We start from the raw sequence: 18,312 nt of genomic DNA, 5'->3' as shown, positions 1-18,312 counted from the left end.
ATGAGGACATTCATTTTATCCATGATTAGGTGAATAATGTCCCATGGCATTTTCTCCATTGATGCGACTTAGCAGTGACAGCCTCATTTGCTGTTCATCCTGACCTTCCCTTCATCCTCTCAGGATATCCCTCTCATATCAGAAATATACTTACCTTCTCCTTTCAGAAGCATATTTAAAATTATAGGTATCTTTGTATCTGTAAAGATAAACCGTGATTGTTTTCTAACTTACAATACACAAAGTTAACTCTTAGGTATATGATGAATTTCATTTTCTACTCCCTTGTCACAAGCATTTATATTTAAAACAATTTCAAACATTCTTTTTTTATATCCTAGAGAGATGACTCAGTTTGGAGGGGGCTTGCGACACAAGTATGAGTAACTAAGTTTAGATTAGCATCTCCAAGTCAAAAGGACAATGCCTAACTGTAATCTCACTGTGGTATTGTTGGGACTGGGCAGGAGAATCTTCTGACCTCATTGACCAGCCATAATAGATACAGTGTTAAAACTGACACTCAAGGTTAAATAAAGAAGCATAAGATAGGGGTTGAGAAACATCCAAATTTAATCTCTAGCCTCCACATGAAAACATACACAAGTTCATACAGATGTAAATACATCACAGACACACGCACAGAAACAGACACACACATGCACACACACTCTCTCTCACACACAAGGTCATGCTCGTCAACAGTATTCAGTAAAAGGTAAGGTTCTTGATGGGTGTGAGTTTGACTTCTGAATGTTAAAAAAGATACACAAGGGTTGTCTTCAGCAATATGGCCTTATCATCATTTAGGGAGAAAAGGCAATGGTCTTAACAATATTGCAAGTTATTTGGGATTTTCTATTGGGATTTTTAGCTGAAATGACACAATTAGATGAATGTTCACTAGGGTAAGAAAGATGTTTAGCTGGGGCTCTGTGTCTATATTTGATTGTCTATATGTCTTTCATAGATTTATTTGTTTTAAGAAATGTCCATACTGGTATGTTTCCATAGACCTCTTCACTAGCATTAAGTTCCGTGTATAGCCTACCTTATCACTTTCCTCAACACATCTTCCTACTCCTTCTTTTCCTTAGTCTTCTTCATGTCTCTTCATAACTTGATATTCAATTTTTCCTTCCTTGGGACATTCTCCTCATTCATTGTCCCTTAATTTGAACCTAACCTCTGTGGTTATACTGATTGTACTCACTGTGGTCATTGAATGTAGACTCAAAATTAGTTTGCATTGTACTTATGCAATTTAGTACACATTAAAAATCTTGAATTTGTGTTGATAAAAATCTATATCAATATGTAACATATATCTTGATATTTGAATTTGTACCATTTAAAATTAATTATAACTAGAAGAGAAAACAAAGCAAATTTACAAATGCATTACAAAAGCAAATGCTTTCTAATTTCCAAAACACACACACACCTACACACACACATACACACACACACACCTACACACCTACACACGCACACACACACACAGAGAGAGAGAGAGAGAGAGAAAATCAACAATGTAAATAGTTTTAGTGTCCCTAATGTTAGCATGAATAGTAGGATAAATCTTCCATTTATGACTGCAAAACAGATCTTAGAATACCTATGCATCAAGCATAAGGAAAAACATGGGGTAAACTGTAGAGGTTATGTACAATGAGTGTCTAGTTAGCATGCATGTAGATATTCAGACCCAGAAACTCAAGTTTCCCTACGTAACAAACTAGTAAAAACTTTAGCAAATTCTGGGTAAGAGAATTTCAAAACTTTTAACATAATGTAATTAAATTGTACAAATTAAGTAGAAATATATAGAATATGGTGAAAATTCCTTCCTTTCTAATAGCATTGTGAGCTAAAAACATGGTGGTAATGGAGGTGTTTTGGGTTTTGGCTTCATTATATCCCCAGTGACCAGTCTCTGGTGACTTAAGTTGTTTCCTAAATCTTCAAGAGAAGATTTTTTTTCTAAAGTCAATTGTGTCTGTTCCTAGACCTGGCAAAGAACAGTAACAAATAACCACTCTTAAAACTATAGTTTTTAAAGGTAATTCTCTTTGAAAAATGACTATGCTCATTTGGGAAGTTTTAAACTGGCAAATTTTAACATTTTAAACATTGTTGATGTTTTTATACATTATGTCTTAGTTAGAGTTTTATTGCTGTGAAGAGACAACACGACTACAGGAACTCTGTGAAAGGAAAGCAATAATGTGACGCTTGCTTACAGTTCAAAAGTTTATTTAGTCCATGATCATGCCAGGACTCAAGGTAGCATCTAGGCAGACATGCTCCTGAACAATTAACTAAGAGTTCTACATCTTGAGCCAAAGGCAGTCAGGAGGAGGCTGGTATTCCACACTGGGCTGAGCATGAGCTCAAGGAGACCTCAAAGCCCACAGAATGATATACTTCTTCCAACAAAACCATACCTATTCCAATATGGCGACACCTTTTAATAGTTCTGCTCCCCATGGGCTAATCATTGAAACATAGGAGTCTCAGGTAGTCAAACCTATTTAAACCATGAGAATTTCCTAGTTTCATTATTATTTATTTTAACCAGTCTTAAATAGATAAAAAGCACATATTATTCTATTAATTTTTTCCATACCAAATTTATGGCTGTTACAGAATTTATTTATTTATTTATTTATTTGATTCCATTTAGATATTTTCAATTGTACTTAATTGTGTCCTTAAAATATGTTTTATGCACATTTAAGCAAGTTGGGAATGTCCCTATATTTAGATCCCTTTTAAATCCATGGAGCACATAAATATTGATGATGACACTTATATGCATTTATCAATTGACATTTATTATGCAAGTTTCAAAGATTTATATTAAAATCTCAAAGCCAATATTGAACTTAACATTTCCCTAAATACCTCTTTCCATTTTTGTTATTTCGTATATATACTTTATGATTACTGAGGTTTTTATTGATTTAATCTTATCATATTTATATATAATTTTTAAACTGCTTGAAATATTTTTCTTAGTAAATTATTTGTTATTAACAAAGACACGCTCGTAGTTACAGCTTTCATAGTACATCACCTTAAGAATTTTACTTTATTTTTTCTTAAAATAATTGAGAATATGATACATCTCATTAGACTAAATTTCATATTTCATCTAGAATCTTCTTTTAAAATTGTTTTAAAAATTAAAGTTAAAATTTAAAAACTTTGAAATTGATTCATTTAAAATGATTTTCTCACTTTTATTTCAAAGAATAACCATCCATAGTAGTTTTACCTACAGCATATAAATCATTCCTTGTTTGTTGATTTCATGTATACTGATATGTAAATCTTAACAGCTTAATTTTGACTGCTCCTATTAAGATCTTACAGATATAATGAGTCTGGAGCAATAAAAAATCCCACTTTTTAATACACACGAAAAAATAACTAAAATGTTGTTCCAGTGAAGTGGGCTGCTGTTCTCCTTGTATATTTCAGACACAAATCTGCCAGATCTTTTGCTTACAAAACTGTTTTCCCAGTTTGTATGCTGCGTGTTCAAACTGCTAACATTTGCTCTGCAGAAGTATCTCATTTTATGTGGTCCAACCCGGTGGTATTTGGTATCTATTCCTGTACAAACTGAGTCCTATTCAAAAGGTCTTACGTATGTACCTTAATGTGTACTCTGTACTTTTCCCTTCTAAAAGTTTCAGAGTTTTGGATCTAACATTGAGATCAAAGATTCATACGAAACTAATCTGTGTGTGGCCTCGCCATCTTCTAACACCATCTCACTGACGCTAGATCTCCTCAGAAGACATGTATTGTGGGGTACACAAATAGTTGGTCTACAGCAAAAGTGGATTGTCTGATTTTATGCAGCACTGTATTGTGGGAAGATCAAGTGAATAAATATTCCTTATCTGTTATTATAAATAAAATATTTGAAATTCTGCAATCTTTTGAATGTGGCATGTGTAATTCATTGTTATTGATAAGGGTTATGCTACCAAATATGGTCTTCCATCTAATTGGAAAACATTCAACAGACATTTATCACTCATGCACTCCGTTCTAACACTGATAACATGAAATTAATTTTATAAAAACTTACGTATGAGTATAATAGTACCTTGTCTATTTTATTTTGCTTAATGTCTTTTAGGTTTCTTGTCACAAATGATGTTCTCAATGTTTTAAAACCAAATAATAATCTTCTGCATATATTTCTTTAATCCACTAATCAGTGTTAGACATTGTAATGGCTATTCCTGGTTGTCAACTTGACTGTATTTGGAAAGAAATACAATCCAGAATCGGAGGGCTCACCTGGGATCCAGATCTTTAGTCTGGAAGACACAAGTTTCTGACCTGGATCTTGGCATGGAGATCTCGAGGCAGAGTGGCTATGAAAAGCATAGGCCCAGGCAGGGTAGCACAAGCCTTTAATCCTCAGTACAAAGTCAGCCTGGGACAAGTCCCAGATCCAGGCATGGTGGTTCATACCTTTAATCTGGGCCATACCTTCTGCTAGAAACCTACATGAGGACATTAGAAGAAGAAAGATTTTCTCTTCTTCACTGCTTGCACTTATTGCCAGCACATCCATTGGAATCTACTTCTGCAGAAGACCAGCTGAAATGACTATCCTTGTGGGACTAAGCAACTGCTGGATTCTTGGGCTTCCGGTTCACAACTGACCACTGTTGGGGAGTTGGGGATGACTATAGACTGTAACTCATCATAATAAATTCCCTCAGTATAGAGAGACATTCCAGATGTTCTGTGATGCTAGAGAACCCTGACTAATACAGAAGTTGGTACCGAGAATGAGATATGATGGCTAGTATATGCTTGACCCAAGGACTGGCACTATTAGAAGATATGGCATTGTTGGAGTAGGTGTGTCACTGTGGGTGTGGGGTTTAAGAGTCCACACCAAGCTGCCTGGAAGTGAGTCTTCTACTAGCAGCCTTCAGATGAAGATGTAGAACTCTCAGCTCCTCCTGCACCATGCCTGCCTAGATGCTGCCATGCTCCTGCTTTGATGATAATGGACTGAACCTCTGAACCTGTAAACCAGCTCCAATTAAATGTTGTCCATGTAAGAGTTGCCATGGTCATGGTGTCTGTTCACAACAGTAAAACGCTAACTAAGACAAAAGTTGGTACTGGGAGTGGTTCTAGAACAGCAGAAGTATAAGCATAAATGTTTTAAGACTCTGAAGTCAGTTTAAAAATTTGCTAGAACTGTCTATTTCATTAGCACCTCTAACTACTAAAACCTCTCCAGATAATCTCTCCTGAGAGCTCTGAGAATATTGAAGGCCCATGGTGGAAACTATATTTCAAACTTAAAGAAGCTAATGCCTTTGATTATCTTGATCCATCCATTGTAACTGGCAATGAATTAGGTGACCCAGTATACCAAATTTTCTACAACTTGGGGGAAAATTTAGAAAATTATTTGCTGGCTTATTAGTCTTAGTATCTCTGGAAAAGAATGAGCTTATGATAATATTGAATGGTTCCAGTTGCAAATAAACAATATAAAGATTTCTAAATGTGACTGAAGAGAATCTTGTCTCCAAGAGCCATAGAGATCAAGTTGCAGAAAATCAAACTGAAGTTCTCATTATAAGGTTGGCTGAATTACAGTGAAAGTTCAAGTCTCAGCCTCAGAGGGTGTCAGCAATTAAAGTAAGGGCACTAATTGGCAAAGAATGGTATTCCCTAACTTGGGATGGCGATGTGTGGGAGGACTCTTTCGAAGCTGAGAACTTTGAAACTTCAGATTCTCAAGGATTTACCTTATCTGGTACCGTCAGCCCCACCTTTTGAAATAATGCCTTTTTTCCTATGAGGAAATTCATCCCTCAGAGTCTGATAAACCAGCAGTGACTTTTTCTAGTTTTTTTCTAGACCTATAATCAGACTCAAGGCAAAGCAGGCCCCTAGAGGGGAGATAGAAAGTATAGGCCATGAGGAAATGCACTACACCACTAAGGAACCTAATGAGTTCACTAATTCATTCAAGGAGAAGTCTGGAAAATATATGTGGGAATGGATTATAAGGGTGTGGGATAATGGTGGAACGAACATAAAATTAGTTCAGGCTGAGTTTATTGACATGGATCCTCTGAGTGGAAATGTTAGGTTTAATAAAGAAGCTCTCACAGTTTAAAAAAAAGTGTCAAAAGTTGGTTTGAATGACTGACTGAAGTGTTTATCAAAAGATGACCTACTGAAAGGAGTTGGAGATGCCTGATATCCCTTGGCTTAGTGTTGACAAAAAAAATTTAAGGCTCGGAGAAGTTGGAATGCTAGAGTGGATAAGTTGTGTAATAAAATCTAATCCTCTATGGTGGGAAGGCTAAGAAGATTGGCCCATCACGAATCCTGTAAGACACAAATTGGTATGAAGGGCACTAACACCTTTGAAGTGTTTTGCTTTTGCCCTTTTCCTGGTGTCAGATATTAGGGTTGGAGATGCTGCTACTCAATTGGATGAATTAGATGCAATGGGTTTAATTGGACCCTGAGGTAACAAGGGCCAGGTGGCAGCACTGAATCACTGAGACAAGGTGTTCGTAGTTATTGTAATGGGCAGATAGACAAAACAATGTTTATAATGACCTAGCCCATAATGGTCAGCACAGGAGAGGTGAAATTTATAAAGGCATGTCTCGTTTGGACCTTTAGTACTCGCTATAATCAATTGTAGTGTTTCCAGACATGAAATAGATAGGAACCCTACTGTATGTCTGTTTGATCTACATAAGCAGAAAATTTCTCAAACAAATGAAAGAAAGGCTACATTGGATGGTGGCAAAAGGCAATCTTGGCCTGTGAATCAATTTCAAGAAATGAGCCAGTTTGCAAACCCATAACCCCTTGAATGAAGGGATGGTCAGGTTTCTCTAAGGAAGGAACTTCGTAAGACACCCAAAAGTTTTGCTGTTAGCCTCTTTCCAGTTCTTCCTCAGAGGGACCTACAGTCTTTTGCAAGGGTAACTATACTGTGAGAAAGATATAATCAGTATCTATTGGATACTGGTTCTGAATTGACATTGATCCTAAGAGATCCCAAGAAACATTGTGGCTCTCCAGCTGTTAAAAAAAAAAAAGGCTTATGGATAACTGTTGATTAATGGAGTTGTGGCTGATGTCTGACGCACAGTAGGTCCAGTAGATTCTCAAACATATCCTATGATAATTTCCCCAGTTCCAGAATGTATAATTGAGATAGATTTAATTAGAAATTAGCAGAATTCTCACACTGGTTCCCTGACATGTGGAGTGAGGGCTATTATGGTTGGAATGGCTAAATGGAAGCCTTTAGAGTTACCTCTGCCTAGAAAATAGTGAATCAATAGTGAATAGTGAATAGTATTGTATTCCTGGAGGGATTGCAGAAGTTATTGCCACCATCAAGGACTTGAAAGATGCAGGGGTGGTGGTTCCACCACATCTCCCTTTATCTTCCTATCTAGAGTGCAGAAGACAGATGGATCATGGAAAATTGACAGTTAACTATTAAAACTAAATCAGGTAGGAACTCTGATTATAGCAGCTGTACCACATAGTTTCATTACTTGAGCAAATTAACAAATATTCTGGAACCTGTTGTACAGCTCTTGATCTAGTAAATGCCTTCTTCTCAGTACCTTTCTATAAGAACCTCCAGAAGCAATTTGCTATCAGTTGACAAGGCCAGCAGTATTTCTTTACAATTTCGTGTCAAGGATATAATATCTCTCCTGCCCTGTGTCATAACTTAGTCAAAAGGAATCTTGATCTTCTGTCTCTTCCACAAAATACCATAATGGTGCACTATATTGATGACATTATGCTGATTGGTCCAAGTGAGTAGGAAGTAGTAACCACTTTGGACTCATTGTTAATACATATACATACCAGAGGATGAGAAATAAATCCAACCAAAATTCAAGGATCATCTACGTCAGTGAAATTCAATAGGAGTCCAGTGATGTGGGACATGCAGAGATATTCCTTCTAAGGTGGAAGATAAGTTATTCCAACCGGCCCATCCCACCACCAGAAAAAGCACAACATTAGTGGGTCCATCTGGATTCTGGACACAGCACATTTTTCACTCGGGACTGTTACTCAGGCCCATTTACCAGGGGCCCCAGAAAGCTGCCAGCTTGTTTAGGGCCTGGGACAGGAGATGGCTCTTCAACAGGTCCAGGTTGCTATCCAGGTTGCTCTACCACTTAGAGCATGTGATCCAGCAGACCCAATGGTACTTAAGGTATCAGTAGATAAAGATGTTGTTTGAAGCCTCTAGCAGGCTCCTATAGGTAAATCACAGAAGAGACCTTTGGGATTTTAGAGAAAAGCTCTACTATCATCTGCAGACAGCTATTCTCCCTTTGAAAAACAGCTCTTGGCCTGCTATCGAGCCTTAGTGGAAACTGAATACTTGACAATAGCACAAGTTAGCATGCAACCTGAACTGCCATCATGAGCTGGGTGTTATCAGAACCCCCAAGCCATAAGGTAGAATGTGCACAGCAGCAGTCTATTATCAGATGTAGTGATATATGTGTGATCAGGTCCAAGCAGGTCCTGAAGGCACAAGCAAGTTACATGAAGAATTTGCTCAAATGCCTATGGTTTCTACTTCTGTTAAAATGCCATTTGTTGCCAAGCGTGCACCTGTAGCCTTATGGGGTTTTCTCTATGTTCAGCTGACTAAAGAAGAGAAGACTAGGATATGGTTTACTAATAGCTCGGCACATTATACAGGTACCACCCAGAAGTGTACAGCTTACAACTCCTTTTCCAGACAACCCTGAAAGATACAGGTGAAGGAAAATCTTCACAGTGGGAAGAACTTCAGGCAGTACTCATGGTATTACAGTTTGTTTGGAAGAAGAAATGGTCAGGTATATGATTGTTCACTGACACAAGGGCTCTAGCTAATGGATTGGTGAGAAAATTGGTGAGGAAGACATCTGGGGAAGAAGTATGTGGATAGATTTCTCCAAATGGGCAAAGGATGTGAAGATATTTGTGTCCCATGCAAATGCTGACCCATTCTGTGGACAGTCAGCCTCTTTCCCCAGCCATCCCTGTCACTAATCAATGGGCACATGAAAAAGTGTCTATAGTGGCCGAGATGGGGGTTATGTTTGAGCTCAACAACACTGACTTCCACTCATCAAGACTGACCTGGATACAGCTGCGGTTCAGTGTCAGATCCACCAACAGCAGAGACCAACACTGAGCACCAGATGTGACACCATTCCATGATGTGACCAGCCAGCCACCTAGTTGACTACATTGGACCACCTCTTCCATGGAAAGAACAACGTTTTGTTCTTATTGGAGTAGATATTTATTATGGTTATGGATTTGCTTTTCCTGCATGTAATGTTTCTGCCCAAACCACCTTAGGCACACGTACTTCAGAGAATACTCACCAGGGAGTTGAATTGTTTTATATGAATAGAAGGATTCAGAGGTTTGGAAGAGTGTGTGATCTTGTTGGGAAAGTGTATCACTAGGGATGGGCTTTGAGATTTCAAAAGCCTAAGCCATCCCAGTCTTGTCCTCTCTGCCTGCCGATCAGGATGTAGATCTCTTCTAATTCTCCAGCTCCATAACTAATATAAAAGTACTTTTTTTATTCACATGAACTAATTGTCTGCTCCCAACCTTCTTGCCAAATGAACTCATCCTCTCCAATACTTTCTGAACTCTGGCTGGCTGGTTCAACCCAACTGTTCTGACTCAAACTCCTCTTCAAGCTGACTCTAATTCAAACTGTCTTCTCTCAGCTCTTGACTGACTTAATTCCTCTAGTTGGCCTCAAACTAACTCCGTCAATCTGTTCTAATCTTCTAGCTCCTTCTTATTCTCTGGCTTCAGCTGCCTTTGCTGATCTGCACTGAACTGCAAGAACTCTGAAATGAACTCAACTCCTCTGCTCTGCACTCACTGCACTGATTGACTGACCGATCTCCACCAGCTGAACTGCCCTCCAATTGAGGCTTCTCCCTCCAATTAGAAGTCACTTCCCAACATGGTTTCTCCTTCTACAAACCCGAACTACATTCATTGTCTGGGAATAAAGGTATGTACTAAGGGTTTGTCTATATTCCAGCCTGAGGGATGAAAGATGCTTCTTTCCAGTTGGACCACATAGACCTAAAAGGTCTTAGGGTATGATCACTTGCCTAAGAAACTATGATGCTGGATTAAAATTCTACACAATTATTGTAATGGATTAAGCCTCTGAAACTGTAAACAAGTCCCCGACTAAATTATTACTTAAAAGAGTTGCCTTGGTCATGGTTATTTCTTCACAGTAATAGCAGTGAAGACATCACTCACTCCCCCTTTTTTGTAGTGCTAAGATCGGAGCCACAACACTTGGGATGCTAATTCTCACTCTTCAGCCATTTTATACATAGTAACTGATTTACCAGGGTGTGTTTTGGAACTGTGTCAAAAATATCTGAACATATTTTACACACACATACACCTTCATATTTATCCTCCTAGATTGATAGTAATTCAGCCTCCTAGATTAGAGTAATATAGTTTATTCAGCAAATATAAACGCATTTTACTAAGGTATTATTGAAGGATTGCCAAATATAAAGAATAAAAAAAATTCCTAGTGTTCCAAGAGCCTTCAGAATTTGTTAATATTTGCATCTTGTGGAGTCCATCTCTTTTGGGTAATGGAATCTCCGATTTATTTCAGTGCTATTAGAGGAGAGCAAATTGCTCAGGCATTCCCAGAACATTTGTAATTCCATCCACAAGCAGACCAAGAAGTTCTCTTTCATTTAGGATTAGTATCCTATAGCAGTTCTTGTCTACTAAAGTTACAGTAAACAACATTGACAACCAGCTGTTCCCTTCATATACCAAATCCAAACTGCTTCAAGTACATCATGACTTGGCTTAAACCTTCTCACTAATGTGAGTTTAAATGATATGATACAGTTCTCCGAAAGGAAAATTACATTTACAGTTACGAAAACCCCTTTTGGTAATACATGAATGAAAATATTATTGAACATTTAACTTGCTAAGTCTGCACTCGAACAGTGACAGGATACAGTGAGCCATTTCTTTCTTTATGGGATTTGACAGCTTGAAAAATTGTGAAGCATTATCTGCCTCAGTTGTTACATGTCAAATACACTAAGCATAAAATTGACAGATAAAAGTGAGTGGAAGCTGTCTCAGCAGATGACCTTTCAACTTTTAGTTTAATCCAGAGTTTTAAAAAATCTAAGGTTTGCTAAGATGCCGTGATACACACTCAAATCCCCTGAAAGAAGGACAAAATCAAGACTGATTGTGTTTTCTTGTGAGGAATATTTACTAAAACATTTAACTGGGATACAGAAATGAACATTAATATAGGGGTGCCACTTTTGATACTAGGTTCACAATATGACAACCCTTCTTACCTAAAATAATAAAAGAAAAACATTATGAATAATTTTAGTACTGTTTTTTTATAATATAGACTCTAAAGATATTGATTCTTTAAGTCTTGGAAACCGGGAAAGGGAATAACATTTGAAATGTAAATAAGAAATACCCAATTTAATAAAAATGGGAAAAAAGAAATATAAAGAAAAAGAGCTAGACACTTTCTCTTTCAAAAGCTAAAAGGCAAAGGATAAACTAAAAGCAGATGATCAGCTATTTCTCTAGTGAAAGTATGGGTATTGTTGTGTGATAGAAAGTGTTTCAATTTGAAAGAAATTTCCATCACATTTCTTTTAAAGATGCCATAGCCCCTCATATTTTAGATAAGCTTGTGATAACATAACTTTTTCTCAAAGTGTATGCCAGTCCAACCACTTCCATCAGCACAGGGCCGATGTAAAAGTGCAAGTGATCTTTTGTTGAGTTCTAGATAGACTGTTCTTCAAGTGGCTTTCTCATCTGAAGTAGCTAAACGACAATTCAAGCATTTGAAACAAGTTCAACTACCAAACAGATTTGAGTTTCTAAAATTACTTACATTACAATTAATTAAAAATACTTAAAAATGCAGATTTAGAAATGTGATTCAAAAGCCTTTAACCTACCTATATCATTTTTATTATTTGTGAACTACCTTTCAACATGGAAATGATTTCAGTTGCAAAAGAAACTGGACTGTGAACCATAATAGCCAATACTGCAATCATCAGGTCAATGACTTGAAGAAGATGTAAAATATCCTCATGAATTCTGCAAGTCACATTATTAACCACTGAAGGTCAATTTTAGCTGCCAGTTCTTTTTAGATATTTGTACGATAGCCACCCGTTCAATGTTTTTAACAGAAGCTCAGACCCTGTGCTACCATCAGTTGTTAAATAATTAACACTTTCAGATACGATGCTTCATTCTAATGAGGTGCATAGGCAAACTTTCACTATAACTACTTTTGATTGCTCCTATAATACTACATGATAAATGTTAAGACTGAAAGAATAATATGTTTGCTGATATAAAGCGAGACCAAAATTAGAAGCCACAAAATATGTCAATCATGAATTTTTCCAGTAGAAAATAGATTCACGAGTACAGATAGTATGTTATGAAGAAACTATAAAAAAGCATTATGCATACTTAATATAAAATGTGTACAATGTCACATATTCAAAATTTCATAGTGATGTTGCTAACACAATTCATAGTAGACTCACTCATCTTAATTAAAATTCAGAAATGATTATACATATTTGAAATAATGAATAGTTATAACTTTCACCATTTAAACTAATCCTAAGAATACCAATATAACACTTAAATATATAAATAGACACACACACACACACACACACACACATTATTCTAACCATGGCTTTATCTCTTTTCAGATCCTCTCCACTGTCCCATTTACTTTGCCTTCTTTCTCTCTCTTTAGAAAACAATAAGGCAAAAAGAAAAAACAAAAAAAAAAACAAATCAGAGAAAATAGAATAAAATTAGCAGAGAGACAGACACAGAGAGAGAAAAAGTAAAGAAATTAAAGAAGATAACCCGATACACATGCAGAGTCACACACGCACATATAAACCCATAAAACACACAAGCATGGGAAAACATGCAAAAAACCAGTAAGTTGTTAAAAGGTGACCAGACAAAACTTTATTGGATTAAAAACAAAAAGGTGTCTAAAATAACCATTGCATTTCTTTTGCATTGGTATTTATTCCTGCCCTTAAGCAAGCTTTGAATACTCAGTGAGATACTCCATTGTAGGAAAATAGTTTTTTCCATTGTAAGCAGTTTTTAACCAAAGATAGCATGAATTGCCATTCTGACACCTAGTTTCTTTACTGCCCTTGTTAGGGAAATGGAAATTTAAATGGAATATTTTAAACACCTTGGGCAAGCATTTTAGATGTCTAATTTTAGACTTGCTTCTGATAGAAAACCAAAGAAAATTGTTACCATAATCACATAGATTGATGCAAATGACTAAGTATCACATATGGTTTTGTTTGAGGAAAATAAAGAAGGGAAGGATTTCCATCTTCAGAATACTGGTTTCATTTCAAATCCCACTTTATATCAGGAGAGAAACACAAAAATTTGTCTTTTGAAAAAACATTACTTTTGAACTTTCACAGATGTTTTGCCTTGTAGTTTAATATTTTGCACTAATTCCAGGATTACTAATAACTGTAAGATGATTAAGAGGTGATCTATACCAGAATGAGTAAATAATTATGATAATGCTAAAAGATACAAAAGTCAATTTCTCTTTGATTTTTCAGCTGAGCACATGTAATGTTAAATTAAATATGCAACTTACATAAAGACTGTTAGATGTAAAATACATAAATACCTACAATATAGAATTTCATAAGCGTGTTTTTAATTCTAGTGAATGATATTTAAAAGAGAGCTAATTGAGAACATCTTTTTTTTACTTCTGCTCATTCAGTACACAATAATCAACTTCAGAGTTTTTAATGTTTTCTTCATCGCTTCGAATGTTATGAAGTAAGTTTTTAATGCATATCTTTTGAAATAAATATTTTCCTTCTAAGATATTTGAAGCTTAATTTTAATTTGGTATTTCAGTGGCTTGAATATTATAGTTATTACTTTTCTGTTGTGACACAACAGCCTAGCAAAATTGAACTCTTTATTTTATTTACATTTCAAATATTATTTCCCTTCCCAGTTTCCCCTCCACAAGCACTCTATACCCTTTTCCCCTCCCCCTGCCTCTATGAGGGTGCTTCCATATCTGCCCACCCACTCCTGCCTCAGGGGCCAAGTATTCCCTTATCTTGGATCATCAAGCATCTACAGCACCATGGGGTTCCCCTCCTAGTGATGTCAGATAAGGCCATCCTCTGCTACACATCCACTGGAGCCATGGGTACCCCCTGTGTACTCTTTGGTTGGTGGTTAGTACCTGGGAGCTTTGGAGTGGTGTTCTGGTTGGTTGATATTGTTGTTCTTCTTATGAAGTTGCAAACCCCTTCAGCTCCTTCAGTCGTTGTCCTAACTTCCCCAGTGGGGTCACTGTGCTCAGTCCAATGTTTGGCTGTGTACATCTGCATCTGTATTGGTTTCTCAGGGGACACCTCCTGTCAGAAAGCACTTCTTTGTATCAGCCATAGTGCTTGAGTTTGATGTCAGCAGATGGGATGGTTCCCTAGTTGGGGCAGTCTCCCTCCGGGTGGGCTTTCCTTCAGTTTCTGACTCACTCTTTGTCCCTGCATTTTCTTTTGACAGGAGGAATTCTGGATTAATATTTTTGAGATGAGTGGGTGGCCCCACCCGTCCACTGGGGGCAATTGATCACTTAGGACACAAGCTTGAAGTAATGACTATGTGTGAGGAAAAACTGAAGTCAGGAAGCTGATCGATCAGATTTCATCACCACACAGAAAGTAGAAAGTACACACAGGGAATGGGCCTAGGCAGTAAATTTTCAAGCCCAACCCCAGCGACATGCTTCCTCTATCAAGGCTCCCTCTCCTAAAGCTTTCATAATCGTCTCATACAGCACAGCATCATAGTTCAGACGCATGATCTCATGCAGGACATTTCACATAACCACAATGGGTATGGATTGTTTCCGATATCAATCAGTTCATGTGTTGAATGCATGGTCCTCTTTTCAATAGCGTTAAGAGGTAATGGAGACGAAAGATGAAGGTTCTAGTGGGAAGTAACTAAGTGACTGAGAAATATTGGTCTCTTGAAGCTTGCTCCTGAGAGCCTGGGAAGCCAGACAAGAGAACGCTGGCTTCCTTATCTTCTCTTGCTTTCTGTATTACCATGTGGTTCTTTTCTACATGCATTCCTATTAATGTTTTTGAACCTGATGTGTGGGTGATAGATGACCCAAAGCTGTACTGAGAACATCTGAAATTGTGAGGCCTTATTCACAAATAAAAAATGTGATGATCATTTCCTCTTACTCTAACATTTCTCAGATGATATATTTTTATAGCCTTGAATACACAACACCATTTGCTTCCCTCAGCATTTCTCAACTGCCTGTTGTTCTTGTCCAGATTGAGTTTCTTGTATGAATGGAATCCAGGCAGATGGATGGGATCACGTCATCAGGTTTCTATTAAAAGATAGTTCTATTTTAAATATTTTAAAGAAGAAGTTGTGAGAAAACAAGTACATTTGTTGCATAGTGGTATGTGTTAGGGTTCAAGAATAGCAGCATAAACCACATAGACTCTAATCTCAGTCAGTTAAAGATGGTTTATTGAGCACACATTCTAAGACTGATTAACCAGGGATGTTGCAGGAGGTCAGGATACAAAACTGCTAACTCCAGCAAATCCCAGGTTTTATCTGGGAGAAACAACACATAGGTGCATTGGCAACATTTACAACATTTGCAACATGTCTACACAAAGCAACTAGTCTTTAAACTAGTAGGCTCAGTCTAGAGACCAGGAGGCTAGGGGATCTTCAAAGACCACCGGGCTCCGTGATAAAGTACAACAAGACGTTATTTTGGTTAGGTTTTAATGTGTACCAGTATGCAACTGTAAGCCTATTTCTAGGAAATTTGCCAAAATTGTATAATGAGATATTTTAAAATGATAATAACAATAGTAATGGTAATAATGATAATAATCACTATGAATTATACGGTTATAGAACTGAAACTGATGTCTCATTGCAATTTTTAAATTCCACATTACCAGTACCAGAAACAGAAATGAACAAGATAATGAAACCTTGGATTTTCCTATGTATTGTGTTTGTAGGTGGGAGCCGTATCATTGTTCCTTAGTCACTGCTTTCAAAGTACATGAAAATTATTAAGGCTTAGTCCCTGTCTTTAAGAATCCTTTGGTTAGAATGTGTAGGACTGTAGGCAAATAAAAATTGCATTTGGAATACTATATGGTCATGAGCTTCTGTAGAGGAACATATGTGCTCAGCTTGAAGGCATGGGCCGCCATGGGAGGCTCCGTTATCAGTTCTTAAGAAGAGCCCAACTGGAGAAGGAAATGGGGGAATGGGGGAAGGTGGGTGGGAAGATGGTCCTGGGAGGAGAGAATAGAGTAGGGCTGCATCTGGAATGTTAAGTGAATACACACACGTACATACATACATACATACATACATACATACATACATAGAAACATACATAAGTAATTCAAAGAATAGCAGAACAGAGCCACAGAGTTGACTATTTTAGTCAGGTTAGCTGATGGGGCACATTCCAGACAGGAACAACCCCTCAGGGTTTACCACCTAACAACAACTTTAAAAAATCTTTTCACCCTCAAAATCACATCAGTAAAGATTATGTGTGCACCAGTTGGAAACCACTAATGTTTAAGGCATTAGAGATTATGTTTGAACCAATACAAGCTTGGGTGACTTTATTACTAGTGCATATTTTAAACTCAAACTCAGTAAGATAATTTATAATGTTCTAGAGAACAGACTGAGAGTTGTACAAGTTTCAGGTATAGAAAAACTTTTCCTTCCTCAAGTTTATTTTTTGTTTGAATTTAAGTTGACCTCTACATGTGGTCAAATCATCATGGCTCTTTTATTCAGGTACTTTGTTACATTCTCAGAAAACTCACTTATATAAAAGCCAAAACAAAATTTCATGGTAATAAAACTGTAAAATATTATTTTATTTGAATATCAGCAATCACATTGATAGTATTTATGAATTGTTTCTTTTAGGGAATTTTGCAAGGAAAAAATCATAACAGTAATATATTTTCCTCATGAAAATTTAAAAGAAACATTTATATGATTATGCATCAATAAGATTTCTATTATAAAATTATTAAAAATTTTCTATTTTATTTCATGCAGAATAAATAATTTCAGATATTCAAAGTAGTTTTCATTGTTTTGCATTTCTGAACGTTGTTGCATTAATTACAACCCATATTTGTGCCAATGATGTGGTTCCGTGTTAAAGGAGCTTGTCACAAAATATGAAATCATGGGATTAGCCCTGAAGCCCACATAGTAGGAGAAGAAACATGATGTGCACAACTTCTCTCATGTGTTCACACACATGCACACACACACACACACACACACACACACACACACGGATGCGTTCATACATTAAATAAAAATTTTAATATATTTAAATTCCAAGCATACTAAATTATGGAGTAAATCCTAAGTTTAGTAAATTGTGCTGTTTGAAAGGGACTATTAAATATAAAAAAAATACTACTGCGTACTAATTAATATGTGTAGAATATTATATTTGTACCTGAGTTTTCAAATATTGATTCATGCTGTATTTTTAAAGAATATATGAGTAGTATAGAAAAGTTAGGTATAAGAACAGAGGCAGAAGGAACACCCATTCAGAGCCTGCCTCACATGTGGTCCATACATATACAGCCACCAAACTAGATAAGATGGATGAAGCAAAGAACTGCAGGCCGACAGGAACCGGATGTAGATCTCTCTCAAGAGACAAACCCAGAATACAGCAAATACATAGGCGAATGCCAACAGCAAACCACTGAACTGAGAACGGGACCCCCGTTGAAGGAATCAGAGAAAGGACTGAAAGAGCTCGAAGGGGCTTGAGACCCCATATGAACAACAATGCCAAGCAACCAGAGCTTCCAGGGACTAAGCCACTGCACAAAGACTATACATGGACTGACCCTGGACTCCAACCTCATAGGTAGCAATGAATAGCCTAGTAAGAGCACCAGTGGAAGGGGAAGCCCTTGGTCCTACCAAGACTGAACCCCCAGTGAACGTGATTGTTGCGGGGAGGGTGGTAATGCGGGGAGGATGGGGAGGGGAAGCCCATATAGAAGGGGAGGGGTAGGGGTAAGG

The sequence above is a fragment of the Rattus norvegicus genome, chromosome 14 (genome assembly GCF_021556685.1).
Source record: "Rattus norvegicus strain SHRSP/BbbUtx chromosome 14, alternate assembly SHRSP_T2T, whole genome shotgun sequence".
NCBI lineage: Eukaryota > Metazoa > Chordata > Mammalia > Rodentia > Muridae > Rattus > Rattus norvegicus.
This window is presented reverse-complemented; position numbering follows the sequence as displayed.